Genomic DNA, 25,790 nt, shown 5'->3' with positions numbered 1-25,790 from the left:
GAACTGTAAAAGGAGTAGTTTCAGACATATCCTGACATATCTGAGTGGCCAATGATTGCCTTGATTGCTTTACTAGAGCAATAGATGGCATAATTAAATCATGAGGCTTTAAATGTTTATATTTTGTTAATGCAAGGACAAGGCTTTAATTACTAAATTCAAATCAATAAAGCAGAGCATCTGCATTACAAAATTCTGGAGGCTGACAATGTTCCTGGAATGAGGCTGGACTTGCTCAAAACATAAAATGGAGAGAAACTGTAAAAAAAATTATAAAAAACATGTGGACCAAGAGCTGATTGCTTTTGAACCAGTGCAAGGTAAACAGGGTTATCCCAAAATCCATACAGACTCCCAGATTCATTCAGTTCTGCTGCCTCAGAGTCCTGGAATGGTTTGGGTTGGAAAGGAATATTAAAGCCTGTCCCATCCCATCCCCTGCCACGGGCAGGGACACCTTCTGCTATCCCAGGCTGCTCCAAGCCCCAATGTCCAGCCTGGCCTTGAATATTTCCAGGAATGGGGCATCCCTGCCCTTTCTGGGCAACCCATTCCAGCTTTCCCTCACTCTCAAAGGCTTGGTTTTTACTTCATCCGAAGTCAAGGCTATGGAGTCACCATTGGTGCTTTTTGTGACAACCTTCTGGTCACAAAAAATATAAAGTCTGCACTGAATTTATAAATTTTAATTAGTCAAGAGCAGTTGCAGCAGCACAGATCCATAACCCTGCTCAGGCTGATCAATGCCCAGGGCTGGTGGAAGCGGTGGGCTCAGTCCTCCACCAGCTTGGGGAAAATAAAATGTAAATCCATACGACAGCGCCAGAAACCTTGAGGAGAACTTGGTGCTATTAATGCCTAAAATGCCCCAAACCATGTGAATGAGCAGCAGTGACCTGGTTCTCTGGAAAAAAAACGTCCAGAAAAATCTACTCGAGCTGTTTTAATTGATTGTTCAGTCACCTGCAAATGATGCCCCTGGCTAGAAAATGCAAATTGGCCTTGAAATATTCTCGTTCCTGTGAGGAGAACGAGCTCTGGTGTACTCGGAATCTCAATAAGCTTGGCTTGAGGAGCCTCTCCTCTGCACACAGTTATTTATACCATTTGAATATATAGATTATTATCTAAATTATATCTTTTAAATGTGGATGTGTCATCTATTTGTATCATCCCTTTGGTCTCCGTGGTAGGAAAACTGTGAGTCTAGAGACAGGACTCTACCACCATTTATTTTCCAGATTGTCCCCTCAGATCCTGGGATATTTGCTGCATGTTTGAACTTTTGGGGTATTTTCTCCAATCATATCAAGTTCTCTAAATGATAATGGTTTTTTTTCTTCCTTTGAGAGACAATCTGATCTTATAATCTATTTTCACAATCTAATATGTCACTGCCAAGGAGAGATTTCCCTTTAAGCTGTGCTCCCTTAGGTTACCCTACATCATTTTTTCCCTACTTCAGCTCATTCATCAAACATTTATATGCAGCTTATGCACCTATTTACTTATTACTTAACCACATTTTACACACTTAACTCATCCTTCAGTCTTCAAGCATTTACCCCAAAAGTTTATTGCAGCTCAGGATGGGATTTGATTGCTCGTGAAGAAGAAAGATAATTTTTTTCTAATTTGTGTCACCTTAAATATATTAGAACATTACCTGTCTTATTTACACAGTGCCAGTGCATGGAGAATTGTGAAAAAAGTACAGAAATGGGTCTGTTGGGCTCGTGTTGCACTTTGGGCAGAAGTTGGTGATCTGACGTGACATCCAGCTGAAAAATAGCAAAGAGCAGTGAGCCAGAATTGCTGTGCCTTGGCAAAATCCCGGCTCCTTCTTTGTACTCTGGCTGTTGGAGAGGCAGAGGAACACCTTTGGTCTGTGGGGCAGAACCCAAAAAGTTCATAAATATGGATTTCTGAGGACAGGTATATGTGGGCATGAGGATGGTAAAGAGAAGCAGTGCTGCTCTGAGAGAATGAGTCAAGCACAACCAGAAAATAGCAATAATCAGTGTTTTTATCATCTTTGCATTCATATTGCTGGGCTCCTTTTGCTTTGCTTGGGAAAACACACCTGTTCTGCATCATTTTGCTTCTGTAGAGCTGCTCAAAGTGCTCTGTTGATGTGAATCCTCTGCTCTGAGCTGGCATGGGGTCTCTGCTCCTGCCCTATCCCAAGCCCTTTAGAGGAAATCTTTGTTTTTGATGCCAGCAGTGTGTGAGCTGCCACAGGGCCGTGCTGAGCAGCCCAGTTGATCGATATTACTCATGCTCTTGAACTGGGGGACCTTGTGCAGCCGTCTGCTGAAGGAGGAATGTCCAATCCTCGGGTCTGGTGGTCTGGGGTGTGCTCGGGGAAGTTAAAATGTGATTTCTTTGGAACTCTGCAAATCTTTATTCCTGGCTGGGAACAAGTGTTTGGGGGGAGTGGTGTGTGGGCCATCTGCCAGCGTTGGATGTGTTGCTGAAACCCCAGCCTGAGTCTCTGGGGATGAAGGGAGGGAACTTCTGTCAGTTCTTTCTGATTTTAAATCTTTTTTTTTCAGGCATGAGGCAATTTTAATATTTCTCCAAGAATATCTCATCAGAAGAACTGGAATGTGCATGATGGGGCCATAAAACATCTTAATTTTCCAGGCAAAGGGAGATGTTGTCCCCCACAGGTGTTGTCTCTTTGCTGGGTTTCCCTTCCCACGTGTGTTATTCCACATTTTTTACCTCTGCCAGAATCCAGCAGGTCCTGGAGCCTCCAGCCCCTGCTGGCACCTTCCAAACGCTGCAGCAGCCTGAGACTTTGGAGTTTGTCACAGTCCCCAAAGTGCCAAACCCATCCAGAACTCACCCCTCCAAGCAAAGGCACTGACCTTCTCTCAAATATAATGATTTCCTTCCATAAACAACCGAGGGAACAAATGGCTGGAGTTCAGCATAAAAAAAAAAACCACGGAGAGTAAAATCAATTTTAAATGACAGTTCTCATTAGAACTCTAAAGCTCAGGCAACGTGTCACCTACATTTATTTATCCCTCTTTATTCTTCCTTCCAAGTCCTCGTTGCTTCAGTGCTTTTCCCAGCTGGCTCTGCCTTGTTTCAGTTCTGTGTTGCAGTTGCTCTCTGTGGTTTTAGGGTTTTTTCTCTTTCCTGTGCAGTTCCTTGTGCTGAAAAAAGTGTCACCTGCTGCTCTGTGCTCACTCACCTGGGCTGAATGGGAAGAAATAAGGTTAAAGAAAGGGAAAGGTTGTAAAACTTCACAGGTGTGGTTCAAAACTATCATTCCTGACAGCTGGATTTCAAATCTGGACAGTGCTTTGATTTATTTACTTGTTTATGTGTTTAATTTCAAACCAGAAGCTGCCCTGCCAAGCTCCCAGCTGACTAAAACTGTGACTTTCCCTTCCCAAAACCAGTAAATAAAAAGGAGAATGTGGTGTCAGCATTGCCAGTCTTGTCCCATAAAAATTTAAACACCATATTTAAGGAAAAAACAAAGAGGGATGCAGACCTTTATGTTAAAAATGGTGAGTTTAATTTGATGTTTTTGTTTTCCCCCACAGAAAAAAGTTATTGAAGAGGAAGAACGTAGTGAGGTTGAACGGGAGAACATTTTCTAGGGATGGACAAGTAAATTTCAGACTAAATTATTTCCTCAATTTATGTAGAAGAGGATGAACTAAACGTTCCATGGGATGTTTGCTACAAACATTTTTCTGGGATACCTTTAGGAAAAAAAAAGAATTTAAAAAGTAAGTGAGACCAAATGATAGCTATGGTTGAGTTTTTCTACTTTTTAGACTGCACCATAAATAAATGCATTTAAATAAATTCTAAGGTACTCACAGTAAAAGTTCAAAGATTAAGAAATAACTGAGCTACTTTTACATATTTGCACTTTTAGTTCAGATTTTTCATTTGTTTCAGTTAAAATAGCCTTAAAGTTGTTGCTTTACTACAAAGCTTTTTATATCTCTTTAGGTAAGATCTTTATCTTCTCAATTTGGAGGTTTTGATCCCTTATAAAACACCAGCTATAAATGAAAAAATATGGTCCTTTCAATGGTGACCTGGGAAGGGAACATTTCCAATGCTCCATGAAACTTCTGAGCCTGAAATTTCTGAAAAGAAAGATAAATAAGAGAGCTGGGGAGTGCAAATAAAAGAGTGAGAGGTTTATGCTGCTGGATGCCAGGAATGCTGAATGCATTCAGGTTGGAGGGAAGGAACGACAATAAAACACCAGGCTGCAAATCCATAAAGTGATTTCATGGGAAGTAGAGGGACTAATTGTTCTTGTCAGGCTTCAAAAGGAAATGAAGGTGTGGTGGGGATGAATCCCAGACTGGTTTGAGGTGGGGGGACCTTAAAGTCCATCCAGTTCCACCCCCTGCCATGGCAGGGACACCTTCCACTGTCCCAGGCTGCTCCAAGCCCCAATGTCCATCCTGGCCTTGGGCACTGCCAGGGATCCAGGGGCAGCCACAGCTGCTCTGGGCACCCTGTGCCAGGGCCTGCCCACCCTCCCAGGGAACAACTCCTTCCCAATATCCCAGGGAACCTTCCACTAGATCATGAGACAGCAGAAAATGGGAGATCTTGATGCTTCCTGTGCTAGGACTTGTTGCAGTGGGGATCCTGCAACACGCATATATCAAACCAGGAGTCCCGTGGAAAGGAAATATATACGGACAGACAGATTCTTGCTAGCTGTTTCAGAGAGATGTTTATTTCTCCAGCCGCATGGCCGGAGCTCTGCTCAGGAACTGTCCCAGTCACGGGACCAAGGGTCCTTCTGCCCGCGCAGGGAACACAAACCAACCAATGGGAACGAGGCTGAGCAGGGGCAGGGGAACCCCGTGTCTGTGCCCTCAGGGCCCCTCTCCCAGGGCTACACGGCAGGGGAGGGACCCCAACACCTCACCCGTTTTATTTTAATAAAAGGAGAATGAAAACAACTGGATAAACATAACAAGAACCGTTTCAAGACAAAACAAGCCACCCTCCTGAGTCTTTAAATGTCCAAACAGATTCTCTGGAACATCTTAGGGCTGACAGAAGGGAGACAGAATTCTCTGAGCATGCTTTGTGGGGAAACTGAGGCAGGAGAGGGTTTAACTTCTTCCCTCCCCCTTTTCATCCCCCACTCGGCATTGGAAAGGGATTTTTGGGGAAACAATTGGCAAAAGCATGGTTTTGTGAGGGAAACCATGGATGAAAAAACGGATTGGGAATACACTGGGGGTAATAGGACATAGGGTAAAAGGGAAAGGTGGGATTAGGAAAGGGAAACTGTAGGGGGGGCTTACAATGGAGATACTGTCTAACATGACTACGATTTTTTGCATATATACTGCCTTTTACAGAAACACCATCAGGCCCAGTGACCTGCGATGCTTGTAACCCTTTTCTCCCTACTACAATATTAAATTCCACCACCTCTCCATCTCCCAAGCTTGGGATGCATTTTTCAGGGTTATTCTTTTTAATAGCAGTTCTATGCACGAATATGTCTTGCTGGTTGTCATACCTTGTTATAAAACCATAATTTTGCTTAACATTATACCATTTTACTATCCCTAAGGTCTTAGTTGCTATGATCTTTTCCTTTTTCCGAGTGGCTGCTGTTTTCTGTCTCGCTGCGTCTTTGCTCTCTCTTTCAGTCGCTCCCGTGTTGGAATTGTCGGGGCTGCTCGTGCCCGCGCGCTCTTCCCGGGGTCGCGTTCGGGGCTGTGCGGGCCGGGCCGGGCCACGCCGCTCAGTTCTCCGTGCGTCGCCTCCTCTGGTCGCAGCTTCGCTGCCGCTGCCGGGCGCTGCACCCACGTCTCGGCCGGGCCCCCGAGCGATGACTCCCCCGCGCCCTGCTCCAGTGCGCGTCTCGGCTGGGCGCGGCTCCGTTCCATCGCCACCGCCGCCAGCCGCCGCCCGCGCGCCGCCCCTCTCGGTCGGGCGTTCACGGGGCTCGCTCCACCACGCGCTGCACAGGACCGGGCGGGCACCGCCGGGTCCCGCCGCGCCTCGCTCCGCCGCCGACACTGCGGCTCGCGTGGCTCCGCCCGCGCGCGGGAACTGCCTCGCTGCTGCTCTCAGAGCGCTCGGTGCACGTGGCCTGGGCCGCACGGTCCCTGAGGCAGGCTTCCCTTCACCAGGACACAGCTGACATTGCTCAACAGTCTCGGTAACTAAATAATATTCACGAAAATATTCTTCCATCGGCATATATCTTGACTCCAGTATTAACTGTGTCCAAACGGTTTTCCAAAAGCCCTTGGTAAGAATTAAATCCCAAGAAACATAGAAAAAGTTCTTAAACAACCATGCCAGGAAGTGTTTCAGTTCTTTTTGAGCTTGAATCAAGCTAAAATTTACAAATCGTTGTTCAAGAATCATTTTAAGTTTAAGATAAATGTCCATATGCGGCTCTGAGAGCCAAGAGTCTTCCCACCGTTCCTCCATAGTTTAGATATGGAATAGCAAAGCAAAACCAAGAAGAGGAATCCAAAGTTTCCAGGGTTTACTCACACAAATCAGTCGCTTAGGGATCGGGGATCGTTCTGCTCTCAAATCTCCACCATTTGTTGCAGTGGGGATCCTGCAACACGCATATATCAAACCAGGAGTCCCGTGGAAAGGAAATATATACGGACAGACAGATTCTTGCTAGCTGTTTCAGAGAGATGTTTATTTCTCCAGCCGCATGGCCGGAGCTCTGCTCAGGAACTGTTCCAGTCACGGGACCAAGGGTCCTTCTGCCCGCGCAGGGAACACAAACCAACCAATGGGAATGAGGCTGAGCAGGGGCAGGGGAACCCCGTGTCTGTGCCCTCAGGGCCCCTCTGCCAGGGCTACACGGCAGGGGAGGGACCCCAACAAGGACTGTGTCTTCAGTTATCCAAAGTTTTGCTGGATGGTGATGCCATTGGTTAATTGATTTTTTGATGGAGTTGTGCTGTTCATGGAGTGATAGGACACAGGGAATGGCTTCCCAGTGCCAGAGGGCAGGGATGGATGGGATATTGGGAAGGAATTGTTCCCTGGGAGGGTGAGCAGGCCCTGGCACAGGGTGCCCAGAGCAGCTGTGGCTGCCCCTGGATCCCTGGCAGTGTCCAAGGCCAGGTTGGACATTGGGGCTTGGAGCAATCTGGGATAGTGGAAGGTGTCCCTGCCCGTGGGACTGGGTGATCCTTAATGTCCCTTTGAACCCAAACCATTCCAGGATTTTAAACTGCCCACTTTCAGCAATAAGATTAAGTCACATTTCAAGGCATAAAAATTATTTTTTAGAAGCAATGTCTGCCAATGTTAGAATGTTTCGGTTTTTTGCATTTAAAAGAATTTTTATATTCCATCTCTTTAATTAAGAAGGGCAGAAAAATAGGAATTCTTCAGGGGAAAGCAAGAAGACACCATTTAATATTTTAAAAGTGCTCAGAAATTTAGAAAGCTTAATTTAGTAATCAACCAGAAAATTATATTCCCTCTGTCCCCTTTCTTTTCTTTATCTTCCTCAATTTTGGGACCCTCCAAAGTGTCCAGGGAAGGTGTAGGGACAGTGACCAAACTTTTCCTGGTTACCTCCAGTGCCTCATTAGTGATCATGGCCCTGGGGATCTGTAAATCACAGACTGAGAGCAGATATTGGGATAATAAAGCTGCGGGATAACTCATTTAGAAGTTACTTTGTGGAGATGATGATTGCTGAGTCTTGCAGCAATATCCACGTGAATTGTCTCTTGACTTGGATTGAGTCAATTAAAGCTACTTAATTAGTGCAGTTAGTAATCATCTGCTAAAATTACAGAAGTTCTTTTGTGCCAGGGTTTGTCTGGTTTAATAACATTTTAAAACCATTTTTAAAAATGACCCTGTGCAGATGAATTTGGTTAAGCATTTTCTTTAGGCTGCTTTTGCAATAAAGGACAATTTTTACATCTTTTAATATCTGAGACTTCTCACAGCAATATCATTTATATTTTTCTCCATGCTTGTGGTTCCAGCTTTGATTCCTTGTTACCCCTCATGGTTAAATCTTCTAAAATCTGACATTTGTGTCCATTTTCCTTGGCTTTTTTTGGTTTGTTTTCCCAATTAATTCATTAATCATGAAAGGCCATCAACCTTCCTTATGGGAAATGTCATTTAATGCACCAAACTAAACTCTTAGATTGCACTTTGATTTTGAAATAATCTGTTCCCTCTTGGAAGGAGTTATGGGACAAGGAAAACTGATAATCCCAAATTAAATATAAATCTTGGGGAAAAAGGCGGTGGGAGAAGCAGAGCCTGTAAATCCCCTCTTTTTAGGGGACAACAGGCTCATGACTGCCTGGGAAATCGGTGGGAGGGACTTTGAATCATTCCAGGAAATGCAATCCTGTAACAAAGCTTTGGGATATTGATTCCTTTTGCCTTCTATAAACATCACAAAATGTTTCCACACTGAGCAGGGATTCTGCCATTGTCTCCAGCCCGAACGTTTATGCCCAGTGTGGCACCTGGATCATCCCCAAGTGGGCAATTTGTCCCCGATTAGGAGCTGATTCCCCAGCACACAGAGCACTGGGATGGATGTAGCTTGTGTTTAGTTCTGGAGTTGGTTCTGCCATGACAAATCCCTCTAATTTTGACTTGCTCGTATTTGTCGAGCAAGTGGGAATCCAAAATATTGCGAGAATTATTTTCAAGCCAAGCATTTGTTTTGACAGTATTGAAAAAAACCAGGGAGAAAGCAGAGATATTATCCTGGGACAATACATCCTTTTATACCTGAGAGGCATCGATTCACAGCAGAGCCATTTGCAGCTCTTCACACGCCTCAAAAATTGTTTACAAGAACAAGAAACCTCTGCCAGGCTGATCTGTGAAATCCCGAGGATTTTTTTCCTATAAAAATCATTCCATATTCAGGATGGGGTGGGTGGAAGGTGGCTTTGAACAATCTCTGTGCTCCTGCTTTGCAGGTCCTGTCAATAAAACCAGACCGGATTTATGGACGGACTGCAGAGCCCAGGAAAGGACTGGAATGCTCAACAGGGGATGAGATCACCACAAATAAACCCAGGAACACAGCAGAGGACACAGGAGGTGCTCCAAAGGGTGATAGGACAAGGGGCAATAGCGTTAAGATTTAGGAGGGGAGATTTTGATTAGAGATTAGGAAAAAATTCTTTCCTGTGAAGGTGGAGAGGCCCTGGCACAGGTGCCCAGAGCAGCTGTGGCTGCCCCTGGATCCCTGGCAGTGCCCAAGGCCAGGCTGGACATTGGGGCTTGGAGCAGCCTGGGACAGTGGGAGGTGTCCCTGCCATGGCAGGGGTGGGATGGGATGGGATGATTTTAAGGTCCCTTCCAGCCCAAACCTTTCTGTGATTTTGTGATTCTCTTCTCCCTACAGAAGCATCTGTCCTTCAGGGAGGAGTTTTGTTTCCCAGAGCTCCCATCACATTTAGTGTCAATTTGTTCAAAATGAAGACCCTCGAATCTTTCACTGGGCGAGGAATTGTCTCCAGCTGGGGAGATTCTCTTCGCAGCAGCGTGGGTGTATCCAGAGTAGCCAGGCTGAAGCCAATAAGGTATTTCAGATTTATTTGCTCTTAAAATCCTACATCTGAATTTAAGTTCAGATTCATTGCATAAACACTGCCCAAATGAAATGTGATTTAAATGAATCCATTTACTGGGTAAATCTGGGTTTTTTTGTGGTTTAAATATTTCTCAGTTTTAGATAATGTGGAACCATACAGAACATGCCCCTTCCATTTCATTGTCTTTATCTATGCACGTGCATGGCCTTGACCTTGGAGAAAATGCCAGTAAATGTTTAATAAATCCACAGGCCAGCCCGAACTGTAAGAGTTGTTCCAATACATGGATCAACAGCACGTTGGAACGCTGTTATTAAATAGAGAGCTGCCTCAGTAATGAAAAAAACCCATCAACTTTCTATGAAAAGCTGTTTTTCAGAGGCAGAGTGAGCCATAGATCAAGCTTTGACAAATTCTGCTGCTGTTGAATAGATTAATTTTTTGCTATCAGCCCCTGTTTCTCCTGTAAGAGAGAAAAGGAAGGAATTTGTACTACAGAGACAAAGAGATTTAAAAGGAGGTGAAGGAAGGCACAGCTCCAAACAGCAATGTTTTGATTCACAAGCTTAACCACTGGTGCATCATAAATTGTAAAATGTGTTTATTTCTACTTAGTGATAATTCCTGTTTTAGGGGACAAAGGCTTTCTTTTATATTTCTGACAATCTGGAAAAAAAAAATCAAGTCCTACTGTCTTTTTGCATGCAAAATTCTGCTCATTTGCAATTCTGTGAAATTTCTTTTCTTCACAAAAAGAAAATAAATGGTAAAATATTAAAATTTGAAATTTCAGTGCCTCCCCTGCTGCTTTGTCCCAACAGCACACGGTTGTGGAGCCTTCAGCTGGCACACGGATGTTCCAGGTCTTTGAGGGAAAAACTGGGAGCGAGCAACTCTGGCAGAGCCCAGAGGAATCCACAAACTCTGGAGTGGGACTGAAACTGCAAAGTTCTTTTTTTTCTTCATAGAATCATAAATGGTTTGGGTTGGAAGGGACCTCAAAGCCCATCCAGTGCCACCCCTGCCATGGCAGGGACACCTCCCACTGTCCCAGGCTGCTCCAAGCCCCAATGTCCAACCTGGCCTTGGGCACTGCCAGGGATCCAGGGGCAGCCCCAGCTGCTCTGGGCACCCTGTGCCAGGGCCTGCCCACCCTCACAGGGAGGAATTAGTTTCTAATATCCCATCTCTCCCTGCCCTCTGGCAGTGGGGAGCCATTCCCTGACCTGTTCCTCCATCCCTTGTAATGAGTCTCTCTCCAGGTTTCCTGCAGCTCCTTCAGGCCCTGCAAGGCCACACTGAGGTCACCCCAAATCTTCTCCTCTCCAGGCTGAACAATCCCAGCTCTCCCAGCCTTTGCTCCCAGCAGAGCTGCTCCATCCCTGTGATCATCCTGGTGCCTCCTCTGGACTCGCTCCAGCAGCTCCTCACCCCTCCTGTGCTGCGAATCCAGAGCACTGCTGGTGGGGGCCTCAAAAATCAATTATGAAATTTTATCAAAAGCATTTTGAAGTTTGATTGTCCTGGGTGGTGCCTTCCTGCCCACTTGGCAAAAGGACGTGGGTTTGAGATGTAAACCCATAAAATGCTGTGTGCTCCCAATCCTGCTGAAAATGATCTCACAGCACAGGACAATACATTCCAAATAATACCTGACATTAACTTATTCATCCTCTCCAGGGTGTTCCCATTGTCAGTGAGCTCAGTGTGACTTTGGCTCCTCCTTTGTGCTGCCTCCCTGCTCTGTCACTGCGACACTTCCCATGTGTCCCAAATGTTCTCTGGGAGGCAGTTTCACTCAACAGGTGAAACAATCAGCATTTTTCCAGTAGTTTCCTGACGTGTCCAGCTCCACAGTGAGATCAGTTGCAATTCCTCCTATCCCGCTGTCCATCAGCTGTGGAAAATGGAATTATCCTTGTACCCCTCTTTTGAAAATTTGGCCATCAGTCAACGCTGTTTCCATGGCAAAGCCAACCTCTGAAGTCCCCAAAGTGCACCAGCTAAGCACATGTAGCCAAAATATCTCCCAAAATGTGAAATATGATGCTAAGATTATGTCAACAATTCCAGGACAGAGGATAACTCTTCCTATATAGTAACTGTATTATATCAGCAGCCATGAAAACCTTGGAAACACAAGATATTTGAAATCTCATTTGATAGAGATGATTTGTGCTAAAGCAATTTTTCCCAAAGAAATGTGGATCTAATTTGCCAGCTGTGATTTGGAAGGAGAAATATATATATATTGATTTTTTTCTGTATTTTTTTTTTTTTGCCCTCACAGGATGGATTTTACTCCAGAGCAGGGAGGGGGACAGGGAATAAAATACTCAATTCTTCTCCCATAGTTCATCAAAATTCCCTGTAGGAAGAGATGTTCCATTCCATAGATGTGACAGCCCCACACATCCCCAAATGGTTCATTTTTAAGCCCTGTATCATATTGTAGGTTATGAACTATCTTCTAACAAACACTAAATTTAAGGGGAATTTAACAAATTTTGGCAGAGTGTCCTCAAATCTGACTCCTCCCTTCACGACTTTGAGACTTCATTTGAATTAATAAAGGTATTAATTTACAACACAATGAAAATATTTGACAAAAAAACCCACAAAACATGGAATGATGCTTTTCCTCAATATCTTATTCCTGTATTTTCCAACAGTTGGAGATGGGCACACTTTTGGAGTCGTGATTCCCAAAGTTTGCTGCGTGAAGCCACAAAAAATAAAAAGTCCAAGCGTCTGTCACAGGTTTCTTGATTCCCACTGGAGTCAAAAGAAGTCACATAACTAAGAGTGAGTATTTTCCTTCGTGGGACATGGGAATACAGTTTCCAAGCCTGAATTTTTTGGGAAACTGTTGTGATCTGAAGTTGTTCAGGGCACGGTGGTGCCGAACTTTGTCCTTGTAATCCGTTATTTTAACAATAATACTTTGGAACCTCATGAGTCTCCCCCTGTCACCGAGTCCAAAGAAGATACAAAAAAGCTGGATAGGGATGAGAGGGAGATTAACGGACCAGGAATCCCATGGGAAATCTCTGGCTGTTTTATTCCAAGGCCTTAATGCTCATTTTGTACCTCGTCACAAAGGTGGTGTCCACCAGTCCGTGGTGTTTTCTTTGTAATTATGTATTAATGAGAAGGAATTAATACTTATTACTTCTTTTGACTGTAACTTATGATATTGTTGCTTCTTCCCTTCCTTTTCTACTGTTCTCTGTGTAAGTCAGTGCTAAAAACAAGCAAACATTTGCAGTTTTTCCTCAGAAATTCTCTTTAAAGTTTGAGTGCTCTTCCCCAGACCGTGCTTGTTAATCCGGTGGCACGAACACTTCACTGTTCTCCTTGGATATTGAAGTTTAAGCTTGAAACATCGGTTCTGTTTGAAATCAAATACTTCTATTTTAAATCTAAACCAAAAGTATTGTTCTGCTATTCAAACCCCTCCATGCTGCTAAGGAAAAATCCTCTTTATGGTGTTTTGCAGATGCCACTGAAGCCAGAATCACTCCTAACTAACACACTCCTATCTGTGGTCCAGGACAGATAAACACAGGCTGAGGGGCTGTTTCCCTGCCACTCTCTCAAGGTGTTTTTCCCCACTATTTTGAGCCCACAGTATGATATATGAAGCAAAATCAATAACTCTCACTTTTCAGGTTAAGGGCACAGCTGAATAAATAATTCATAAGTCATTTGATCAATGTGATTTCAGAGAACATCCACCAGCAGAGACCAATTTTCTCAGATACCCCCATTATTTGAAATTATCTGACAATTGCCTTGGGTAAATTTTTAAGTCCTTATATTGACCAGAACTAATTTGAAATAAGCGCTCGCTATTTGTGCTGTGCTACTTCTTTGTGACCTGCCAGCTCTGAGTCACCTTGTGCTACCTGTTTGGATCAGAGCAGCAAATCCTTGAAGAAAAAGCCTTAAAAAAATAGAATTCCAGATTGCTTTGGGTTGGGGGGGACGTTAAATCCCATCCAGTTCCCACCCCTGTCATGGTGGAACTCCATGGAATCTTTCCAAAAACCAGATTGCTCCAACCTGGCCTTGGACACTTCCAGGGATGGGACAACAACAACCTCCCTGATCTGTGCACACTTCCTTGAGTGGGAAAAATATCTGTGCCATTAAGAAAAGTGTAGCACTTTCCCAGTGATTTTTTTAGGGATAGATTGTCCGGAGTCGTAATCCGTTCTCCTTCCTATTCTTTATTGGCACTGTGGAAACAATGGCTGCAAAGGTATTAATCTTCCTGCAGCCTCTTTTTAAGGATTCACTCTGGAATGTGTAACACATTTATCTCCCAGTCCCACGGGGCTGATCCGAGCGCTCTCGGAATCAATGGAACAATTCTCGGTGTTTTCAGGGAAAGAGGAAATGTATTAAAAGGATGTTGGGACACGTTCCAGTGGCAGAGATTTCTTGCAAGGTAAAGTTCAGCATGATGTCTATGCTGGTGAGTGGCAGAAATCAAAATGTTTTAATTCAGAAATTGAATGCAAAGATGGAAGAAGAGTAAAAAGAGACATTAATCAAAACTTTTCTGATATTCAGGCTTCACTTGCAGTTTTCCATAGTAGGTTTCCAATATCTCCTTCCACACGTAAGTCTTGTCCATATCACATCTTTTGTGATAAGGGCTATCTTGCCCACTGAAAAACCTGCTGATAATGCCTTTCCCAGTCCATTTTTTGCAGCATGGAATTTAGTCCTATGAATTTCTCAGCCAGGTTTTCTATTTTAAATTGTTTCAGCTATAGGTTGATTTGTTTCTAGTGCTATTAACAGCTTGTACCTCTCTGAAATCTCATTTTTTTCTTGCAGGTCTGACTCCTACCAGGATCACACTGGGACAACAGATCCCATGTACAGCTAAAAAATATTTAGTCCTGAGATCAGTCTTGTAGTTCTTTGCCCATGTACAAATCTACTTCTTTAACTTCTCGCCAAACTCTTAAAACCTGTTTTTACTATATTTACTATAATATTTATAAGCAAAAGAGGAGTCAGGGTGCTGATGGTGCACTCTGAGCACTCTCTCTTATCCTTCTGGCCTTTATTTTCTTGTTTTGGTGTACTCCTATGTTCTATTTTATCCTTAAATTTGGAGGCAAATTCCTGGCTGGGGAGCTTCCCTAGGAAGAGATGTAATTCCTCGTGTCCCTACTCCATGAAGAAAGCTGCAGGCACTGTATTTGTACAGATTATAACTGATTTTATATGTCCTTCTATAATGCATTCTAACAGATTTAAACTGGGAGAGCATTTTGTAACTTCTGTATCAGAGCTTCATCATCAAATCCTATTTGTCTTTCAGATTTCAGTTCTAATTCCCACGAATCCCTTTACAAATGTCCTTTTCTTCACGGAATAATGTCAAGAAACTTTTCTGATTCCTGGGTATTGTTTCTCCTGGAGCATGAGGGACTCCTCTAAGGTAGGATTTGTCAAGTTTTTACATCTCCTTTTCTGGTCATGACTGAGAGTATTACAAGGGTTTGGATTTTTGGATACTTTGTCCTGAAATCTCTCCTTATTAACGAACTCAGGGAGGTTTTATTAAGCGGGCTGGGATAGAAGATAACTAATTTTGAAGCCTTGGGTGCACTGTAATCTTGGATATCTCAGGCTGTTCTAACCACGAGTAGTTTTGGCAGTTATTTCAAGAGAAAAAATGACATTTAAAGCACAGCCATGATGATCAAGATTTCAGACATCCCAATGCAACAGCAAAAAGTTTTTTGACAGAATATTGGACTCTCTGTTTAAAATAATTAATAAATCCTTGGAAAACTATTGATATCATCAGTTTGCAGCTACTCTATGAAGGCTGTGCTGCTCTAAGTGCCCACGGAGGGATCTGCTCTGTAAATAAGATTTTACCATTCCTGCATCTCCATTTCCAGTCTATAAAACTGAGACTTCCCATGGAGGAATGGCCCAGTTATCACCAGCCTCATTTTGCATAATTGAGTTCTCTGGTGCTGCAATACGAACTCCCATTAAATCCTAACCAGGCTGATGAAGCACAGAAGTGAGAGTGGAGAGCAGAAGTGAATCCTGGAGCACTGACATTCCCAAAAGCACCTCTGTGGAGCTGGCCAGCACTAAGACAGTGGGAAATGTTATAATGGAAAGATGATCCAGATGTCCTGCGATTGGAACTTTTCCCACTGTGCTGTTCTGTGGGTGGATTTTAGTCCTACACTGATGCAAAGCCACTAAAAACTGGGGAAGATCTCCATGTGGGATGTGGGAATTAGACCCATGGTAGAGCAATATCCATAACCAGTGAGTTAAACCAACTGCTTCGATAGTCAGGATTGAATTTTGAATTCAAAGGATGAACTGCTTTTTGGTCTACAGTTTCTTACTAGCTCAGAACTATGTATAAAACCAGTATATCTGTGTATATTAAACTAGTGTAAACCAAATAATCTGTGTTAAACTGAGTTTACTCCCTCTGCTGCCTGTCATGGCCGTGTCTTATAATTATGGGACTCATCCCAACAGTTATATCATCCCTTCTTCCCTAGAAGATGCTGTGTTTATTACAAACCTTCAGTTTCTCTGCTACTTTGAATATTTTAAACTTTTTCTTCAAATGCCCAGACAGTTTTCAGATCATTCTATCTTCTCACTCTGCTACTGCAATGATATTTCAGAGAGCAGTAATAACCTACATTTTAGAGTTTATCCTTTTCCTCTCAGAAAACATGATTAAAACTCTGTTCTCTCAGTTCTGAAGGCTTAGTTTATTTGTCTTTCACAGTCAGATTATTTAAAGTCTTCTAATATTCAAATGTAAATAATCAAATCTAAGGCCTATTTGCTGTAGATCTTAAAACAAAATCTCTGTTCTTTAAATCTTTGTTTCCAAGAGAGGAAAGAACCTTATGCCAAAAAAAAAAAAAAGGAAAAAAGGAAAATTAGTTTGCAGTTCATCTTTTGGATAAGACTATTACAAAGCTATTGGAAGCAAAAAGCCAACCTACAAAAATGCACATTGTATTGCCTCAGGTATAGAAGAATGAATTACAGGATTTGAGTCTTATTTATTTTCCAGAACTGTTTAAGAACGTTCAATCCCATGTTAAAAAGTAGTCGCTAGTTTCTTTGTTTGTGGGTTTGCTGTTGAGGCACTTGGGAGTTTTGATTGGGTGGGTTTTTTTACTTAAACTTTAGCAAAGCAGAAGAGGAAAGTAGGGCACTGCAGCAGAGTGAGGGCCTCAGAGAGCAGAAAACAACCCCCAGCCCGTGCGGATGGGGCCATGACAGGGATGGGACCATGATGGGGGTGGGGCTGTGACAGGGATGCAGCCATGGCGGGGATGGAGCTGTGACAGGAATGGGGCCATGGGGGGGATGGAGCTGTGACAGGAAAGGGGCCATGGCAGGGATGGAGCTGTGACAGGAATGGGGCCATGGCAGGGATGGAGCCATATTGGGGATGGACCTGTGTTGGGGATGGAACCGTGATGGGGATGGAGCCATGATGGGGACGGAGCTGTGTTGGGGATGGAGCCATGATGGGGATGGAGCTGTGACGGGGATGGAGCTGTGTTGGGGATGGAGCCATGATGGCGATGGAGCTGTGTTGGGGATGGAGCTGTGACGGGGATGGAGCTGTGTTGGAGATGGAGCTGTGTTGGGGATTGAGCCATGATGGGGATGGAACTGTGTTGGGGATGGAACCGTGATGGGGATGGAGCTGTGACGGGGATGGAGCTGTGACGGGGATGGAGCCAGGATGGGGATGGAGCTGTGTGGGATGGAGCTGTGTTGGGGATGGAGCTGTGTTGGGGATGGAGCCATGATGGGGATGGAGCTGTGTTGGGGATGGAGCTGTGTGGGATTGAGCTGTGCTGGGGATGGAGCTGTGTTGGGGATGGAGCCATGACAGGGATGGAGCTGTGTTGGGGATGGAGCCATGATGGGGATGGAGCTGTGTTAGGGATGGAGCCATGACAGGGATGGAGCTGTGTTGGCGATGGAGCTGTGTTGGCGATGGAGCTGTGTTGGGGATGGAGCCATGATGGCGATGGAGCTGTGTTGGGGATGGAGCTGTGTGGGATGGAGCTGTGCTGGGGATGGAGCTGTGTTGGGGATGGAGCCATGATGGGGATGGAGCCATGATGGGGATGGAGCTGTGTTGGGGATGGAGCTGTGTGGGATGGAGCCGTGCTGGGGATGGAGCCATGATGGGGATGGAGCTGTGTTAGGGATGGAGCTGTGTTGGGGATGGAGCCATGATGGCGATGGAGCTGTGTTGGGGATGGAGCTGTGTTGGGGATGGAGCCATGATGGGGATGGAGCTGTGTTAGGGATGGAGCCATGACAGGGTGTGTTGGGTTGACCCTGAGTTGATGGACAGTCTTTAAGACCAATTACGCTTCTCACAATTTACATATTTAAACCGCACCGAAAGGCGGGACTTCCCCTTTTGGTCGGAGCTCGCCTGCTGGAAGGTGGGGGGGCTCCGAGCCTCCCGGCCCCGCTGGGCCGGGCCGGGGCCACTGCCCCTTTCCCCCTTTCCCAACGCTGCGGCACGGACCCTGGGTCACTGAGGGGGACTGTCCCAGAGCCGCAGGCAGCTAAAACCAGCCATGGACTGCTCACAGCTAAACCCATCTAGCGCGGCTTCTGGGGACAGGCGGGTCCCTCTCCTCTCCATGCGGAGCCGGCGGAGCCAGCGGGAGCCGGCAGAGCCTCCTGTCTGCAGCCAGCACACTCCGTGCTGAACTGAAGAGGACACCACGCAGCCAGCAGCACAGAGGGAGCGAGGCTTTCCCCACCGTAAAGCCCGAACAAGAACACTCTTCAACATGGCGGCTTCAGAGTCAGAGAGAAAGAGAAGTGAGTCACGTGGGACGGAGCTGAGCATGGCGACGGGAGAAAAGAGGGCGGTGCCGCGATTCTGGCGCGCAGCTTAAAAGAAACCTTCTTGCATGCCGTGGTAAGAAACTGTAATACCACAAACTGTTTGTCTCTTTAATCCATTTGAAGAACATGGGGGGGCGGGGGGGTGGAGAATCAACGTGTGCCTATGAAGTTTGTGAAGAGTGCCTATGCCAGGCTATATAGAAGTAGTAAGAGGCTGTTAGAGACTTGTGGCGAAGAAAAGCCTCTGTGTGCAGGCCAAAATAACTTATCCTTAAAAAGATGAATAACCCCATGTGATGGCCCATGTTCTGTAGTGTGAAAGAACTGTGAAATTCTTCATGGGAGAGATGTCTACACATAGCAGACTGTTTGTTTCCGGGCGGGTCTGCTATTGGTGGCAGTTTGGGAACCACGTGCAACTGAAGGAAAACCCTTTTTTTCCTTAAGCATAAGAGAGAGACTTTTCAAGAACTACAACACTGACTAACATCCCATGTTCTGTTATCCCTTGTGTGAGCTGGATAAAAGGAGAGAAGTGCTGGAAAGAGAGGGGGGGGGGGGGTGGAAATTTACTTTAATTTTGTTTTGTTGTTTTCTCTTTACTTTTAATTCTGTTAGTAATAAAGCTCTTTCATTGTACTGCAACTGTTTAAGGTTTGTGGCCTGCTTTGCTTTTCTCCTAATTCTTATCTCACAGAAGGAAAATAAATAAATAATGAATATTTTGAATCAAAACCACTACATTTAATTGGTGTTTCTGCCCGGTTTCAAACTCAACCCGCTACATTTATGGTGGAGAATGCGGGCAATTAATGAGCGCTGTGAGATGAAGATTAATTAGGAGAAAATAATAAGCAAAGCAAGTAGAAAGTTATAAAATTAAGTAGAATAATAGAAGAAATTTGCTTTGTAGTAGTGGTAAAAATTCTAGGGGTGGAGGTTTATGTAATTTGTTTTCTTTTAGCTCTGGTTTTGCTATTTTAAGTAACTTTTGGATATGTAAATTTTGAGAAGCGAGGGGTGGAATGTGTTGGGTTGACCCTGAGTTGATGGACAGTCTTTAAGACCAATTACGCTTCTCACAATTTACATATTTAAACCGCACCGAAAGGCGGGACTTCCCCTTTTGGTCGGAGCTCGCCTGCTGGAAGGTGGGGGGGCTCCGAGCCTCCCGGCCCCGCTGGGCCGGGCCGGGGCCACTGCCCCTTTCCCCCTTTCCCAACGCTGCGGCACGGACCCTGGGTCACTGAGGGGGACTGTCCCAGAGCCGCAGGCAGCTAAAACCAGCCATGGACTGCTCACAGCTAAACCCATCTAGCGCGGCTTCTGGGGACAGGCGGGTCCCTCTCCTCTCCATGCGGAGCCGGCGGAGCCAGCGGGAGCCGGCAGAGCCTCCTGTCTGCAGCCAGCACACTCCGTGCTGAACTGAAGAGGACACCACGCAGCCAGCAGCACAGAGGGAGCGAGGCTTTCCCCACCGTAAAGCCCGAACAAGAACACTCTTCAACATGGCGGCTTCAGAGTCAGAGAGAAAGAGAAATGAGTCACGTGGGACGGAGCTGAGCATGGCGACGGGAGAAAAGAGGGCGGTGCCGCGATTCTGGCGCGCAGCTTAAAAGAAACCTTCTTGCATGCCGTGGTAAGAAACTGTAATACCACAAACTGTTTGTCTCTTTAATCCATTTGAAGAACATGGGGGGGCGGGGGGGTGGAGAATCAACGTGTGCCTATGAAGTTTGTGAAGAGTGCCTATGCCAGGCTATATAGAAGTAGTAAGAGGCTGTTAGAGACTTGTGGCGAAGAAAAGCCTCTGTGTGCAGGCCAAAATAACTTATCCTTAAAAAGATGAATAACCCCATGTGATGGCCCATGTTCTGTAGTGTGAAAGAACTGTGAAATTCTTCATGGGAGAGATGTCTACACACAGCAGACTGTTTGTTTCCGGGCGGGTCTGCTATTGGTGGCAGTTTGGGAACCACGTGCAACTGAAGGAAAACCCTTTTTTTCCTTAAGCATAAGAGAGAGACTTTTCAAGAACTACAACACTGACTAACATCCCATGTTCTGTTATCCCTTGTGTGAGCTGGATAAAAGGAGAGAAGTGCTGGAAAGAGAGGGGGGGGGGGGTGTGGAAATTTACTTTAATTTTGTTTTGTTGTTTTCTCTTTACTTTTAATTCTGTTAGTAATAAAGCTCTTTCATTGTACTGCAACTGTTTAAGGTTTGTGGCCTGCTTTGCTTTTCTCCTAATTCTTATCTCACAGAAGGAAAATAAATAAATAATGAATATTTTGAATCAAAACCACTACATTTAATTGGTGTTTCTGCCCGGTTTCAAACTCAACCCGCTACACAGGGATGGAGCTGTGTTGGGGATGGAGCTGTGTTGGGGATGGAGCCATGATGGGGATGGAGCTGTGTTAGGGATGGAGCTGTGTTGGGGATGGAGCTGTGTTGGGGATGGAGCTGTGTTGGGGATGGAGCTGTGACAGGGATGGAGCCGTGACAGGGATGGAGCCATGACGGGGATCAAGGTGTGACTGACAGGGATGGAGCCGTGTCAGGGGCAGTGTCACATCATGCTCTCAGAGCTGGCTCTGCACGAGCAGTGCAATTCCACAGCTCTGAAGAAAGGTTACCCACCCCCAGGACCTGCTGCCCAAGGCACCGTGTCACCCCTTGGGAACTCAGCCTCATCCAGAACCACGGTGACCAGGGAAGGTCAGGCTGGTCTTAGGCAGGACATTGGTATCATTTAATGTTTGTAGATGTTTGAAATCTGTGAAATCCTCCACCTTAGAAAAGAGATTTTTAGGATTGGAATGTTTGAACTTCCATATGGATCTATGGATTATGGCCACCATAAGGTTTCGGAGAAGGCACTGGAGAACAGTGCTGAATGGTCATTTTCCTTCTTGTTATTCCTTCCCTTTTAAGTATTTGTTGTCTTCAGAGTGGATGAAAACTCCTGGAGAGGATTATCACACAGAGGAATTTGTTATCACTCTTTAACCCTGTGAAAACACCTCGACTCTGAACAAAGCCACCTTGCCTTTGATGTCTGCAGGAGTCGGGGAAAACAGGAGCAGGTGAGACAGCCGAGCAGAGCTGCTCCCTTTGGAAGTCTGAATCCATCAAACAAAACCTCAGGACATTGTTTTAAATGCGGAAAGCAAAGCAGAGCCCTGATAGGGCACATTGCTTTGTAGAGTTAATTTGGGGAGTTCTCAGATCCTTGGTGGCTGAACAGAAATCCTTCCTTAGAATTTTACTGTGGAGATTCTCCACTTTTTTATAGCCCCACCAGAGGAGGATTCTTGTCACAGATGGTTGATAAAAGCAGGGAAGCTGTGAGTGCCCACAGGTGAAGTGGCTCCAAAATGCTTTTTTTTTATGCACAGGGAATCTGTCATTGTAAGAAGTTTGAGGTTTTTTCAAATGTTGTATCTTTGAATCATGATTAAATTATAGTCTGATCATAGACTGAACATGAGGATGTTGATGAAATAACCTGTGGATAATGCAAGGATACTCATCCAGGTGCCTTACATAGGTCTGGGTGTGCCATCTCTGGAATTGAATTTGATATCTTGACTTTACCCAGAATTTTTTATAGTAATGTTAATAGTTACTATAAACACAAACTAATTTCATTGACAGCAAGAAGTTTGGCTTCTCTATTTATTTCCTTTTATCTAATGCAAAGTACTTTTTGAAATAATCCTAGAAATTTCTTGTGTGAAGTAGCTCCTGGCAAAGACAAAATAAAGGTGTGGTTCTGTTACATTTAACAAGCAGAGAAATGCTTTACGAGTATAAAAAATGATTAATGAATTTCTTGTATTTAACTTTAAATATGTCTAATTATGAGGAGAAATAAGAGAACAGACTGACACCTTTTTCTTTATATTGTCGAAATTAATATTAAGTTTAAAAGATTCGTTTTCATGTGGAACTGGCTTTAAAATGATGTTTTTAACTCCTGGAGTTTAACTGTTGCTCTATGAACATTTGAATTAAATCTCTGCTGGAGAGGCCAAGGTCCAGGACAACAGTGACACAGCAGAGGTGACTCTGAAAGAGAGGGAAAAAAACCAGCACAGAAGCTTTAACTCCTTTCACAAGTTCAGACACATTTGCAAATAATTATTTTCAGCATCTTCTTGCTACATCCAAATCTGTCAGATCAACCTATTCTCAGCTGGTGTAGAATCAGATCGTTCCTGCTCTGAGGTGAAGCCTCATTAGCCTTCACAAAACAATATCAACAGGAAATGTCTGGAATGATGGGACTGCAGAGGTGGAAAACTGCTGGTGGAAACACAGATACCTGACGAGCCATTAATGAGATCATTAAAAACAGGCAAAAATTCAATTCCATCTGAAAATGCGAGACTTGTAAAATGCTGAAAAATACATCAAAAAGCTGTTACATAGCTAAAAATGCTCAGGGAGTTTTGCATCCTAATGTAGGGCATTGACTGACACGCAAGTGAAGGAAAAATATCAATATTAAATCAAATGGAATGGCAGGCTGTAACTTCTCCCATCCGTGGGAACATTTCATGTGGGAATTGTACAAGTATTTCAATGGAAGTGCACAAAAATCCCCTTAGGGAGACAGAGGTACAGAGGCTGCAGGGCTGCTCATGCCCAAAGCTACAGCAAGGGTGACAATGCAGCCTTGGCAAATGTATTCCTCAATGGATTTTGTCAGGGAATTATATTTTTGGAAATATTGCTGGAAGTGTTTGAGGCCAGGTTGGACGGGGCTTGGAGTAACCTGGTATGTGGAAGGTCCCATGGCAGGGACAGGACTCAGTGGGCTTTAAGTTCCCTCAAACCCAAACCATTCTGGGATTTATGATAAGATTTTATGAAGTTCTTAGGAAATTGATCAGGTTTAAATGATCTGGATTGTGACAAAGGGATCTCTGATGCAAAAGCCTTAGATTAATGAATTTCTCTTACAGAATTGTGGAAAAATTTGGGTTTGAAGAGACCTCAAAGCTCATCTCATTCCAACCCTCTGCCATGGGTGACTCATGGTGCTCAGTGTGGAATTCCAGCTGAGTAGGAGGTGGGAATGAGCTCCTGTGCAGATCATGCCCATCCCAAGGGACAGTGCTCAGCCTCCGGATCCATCGGCTCCCGTTCGATGTCTGCCTTGTCCGTAATCTCTCGGCAGACTCCTGCAGCTAGCTAATCTTCCTATTGATTTTGGCTTAGGAACACCTGGAGCTGTTCAATCCCTAATAAAATCTGAGGAGTTCGGTTTTCGAGCCATTTAACTCATTTGGAGGCAGAGTTTATTTATTTTCTGAGGAGCAATCGAAGAGCTCTGCTTGTTCCTGAGTAAAGGCGTCAGACGGACAAGTGAAAACCGAGCCAAAATCCATCCAACCACGCCGAGCTCCTGCCCTGCAACTGGAATGTTTTGGGCTACCATGCATCTGCCTGGATTTTCCCTCCTTTTCCTTCTCTTCAGCTCTATTTTCCCAGTTTAACTGGAGAGAAAAAGCCCATCTCTTCCTGATCCTGTGTTTCAATCCTGCACCACAAATCCCGATGGATCCGGGTTGGAAGGAATGCCAAACTTTCTGATTGCCTTTCCAATTGTTTTTCTGGTTTCCCCTTCTGTTATTTTCTCCACCCTGCTCCAGATCCAGATGTTTTGTTCAGGAATTCTGGCAGATTTGCTGAGGAGAAACCAAGGTGAGACAAAGCAAAAGGTGCAAATTTTGGGGGATCGGGTGTGCAGATGGGGTCACCTTCCTGTATTCAGTGCCAGATACCCTGGAATCCTGCTCAGTTCTTCAGGCAAGGCAGAAATTACCAAAGCTCAACAGGAGAAAAATCAAGGAACTTTTGCCTGGGTAGAAATTGTTACTGGAATGGGGAGAAGGCTGAGGTATGGAAATGGAAAAAACATGGGAAGAGTTCACACTTCCAGGTATTTATTTACCTTTATTTGTGTTATTTACCATTAAATAAAGCCAATTTTTTAGTGAAAATAGTGTTATATTTAATTGCAAGGCCCTTGCAGAAAGTCTGTAATATTTCATTGCATAGCTGATAAGCTTAAATCTCTGTCAGATAACATCTCACTTTTCTATTTATTTAAATGATGAAAGGTGGATGTTTTATGACTAAAATGATTTAATGACTTTTTCTTTTACGTTTTCTTAACCAGGGTGACATTTAGACAAGGGAAAGGAAAAAAAAAAGTCAGACCAGCCATCAATAAATGCTTTCATTGGTTAAATTTTAATGTTATTTTTAAGCAAATAATGAATTTGACTAATAACTGCAGAGCCAGACACTATTCATTCCATAATTAGCTTGACAGTCACCATCAATCCTGTAGTTTTGTTCAGCTTATTATAAAATCTTGTCTCCTTTTCCCACCTAACATCTTCCCAAGTTGCATTCCATGAAACAGGAGGTTTCTGAAGATTCTCCAAGCAAATCTTTGACAATGACAGAGCTCCAGCCACTGGAGGTGAGCACCCAGCCCTGAGATTGAGCCTGGAGCCAAAACGTGGGGAATATTGAGAATATTGACAGTCTGGGAGAGCTTTCAGCCTGGATCAGGGCTATTTTGGTAGGAGAGTTAAACCTGCAAGCTTCAGATGGAAATCTGAATTGAGCCCAGCCAAAACACCTGCCCTGGTTGGGCACAGGCCAGCAGCTCTGGGGGACTGAGGGGACATCACACAGCCTTTAATCACAGGTCTGAGGAGAAGAAATTACCTTGGATGAGAAGCTTTGACACGTTCACGTCAGATGGATGGGAGGTTCCTCAAATGCTGAATCCAAATAACAAAGCCTTCCCACTTTTCAGGAAATCAACTCAGTAGTGACAAGATAAGAGAAAATGGCGCCAAGCTGTGCCTGGGGAGGTTCAGGCTGGAGATCAGGAAGAATTTGTTCATGGAAAGGGTAGTCAGGCATTGCAAAGGGGTTGGAGTCCCTGGAGGTGTCCAAGGAATGCCTGGACATAGCACTCAGTGCTCTGGGATCAGTCACAGGTTGGACTCAATGGCCCTGGAGGTCTTTTCCAACCTAAATAATTGCATCATTCTACTTCCAGCATAATGCCAAATAGGTGAGAAGATGTGGGGATTTGTGCATTAGGGAAAATGATTGCAACACTTTAATTCATTTGTTTTATTTATTTTTATTATGAAAATACATCCACATCCATTGAGATGCTGCAACTCCTGTAGATAAAATGCATTATCTCCCTTTGCTCGTACTCCCAGGAGTGGGAGAAATTCTTGGAACCTTCCTGGACTTCCC

The 25,790-nt window shown here is 44.5% G+C and overlaps 1 long non-coding RNA gene across 1 annotated transcript in view; it reads left to right on the top strand.

The window, feature by feature from the left end:
- LOC125331051 overlaps positions 1-25,790 on the top strand; it is a 59,995-nt gene that overhangs the window by 6,600 nt on the left and 27,605 nt on the right. The window contains exons 3-8 of the long non-coding RNA XR_007205840.1: positions 2,556-2,672; positions 3,564-3,752; positions 8,961-9,084; positions 9,392-9,569; positions 14,923-15,042; positions 23,462-24,990. This is a non-coding gene — a long non-coding RNA (uncharacterized LOC125331051). The remainder of the gene's footprint in view (positions 1-2,555; positions 2,673-3,563; positions 3,753-8,960; positions 9,085-9,391; positions 9,570-14,922; positions 15,043-23,461; positions 24,991-25,790) is intronic.

Source organism: Corvus hawaiiensis, chromosome 10 (assembly GCF_020740725.1).
Source record: "Corvus hawaiiensis isolate bCorHaw1 chromosome 10, bCorHaw1.pri.cur, whole genome shotgun sequence".
Classification (NCBI taxonomy): Eukaryota; Metazoa; Chordata; class Aves; order Passeriformes; family Corvidae; genus Corvus; species Corvus hawaiiensis.
This window is presented reverse-complemented; position numbering and strand designations above follow the sequence as displayed.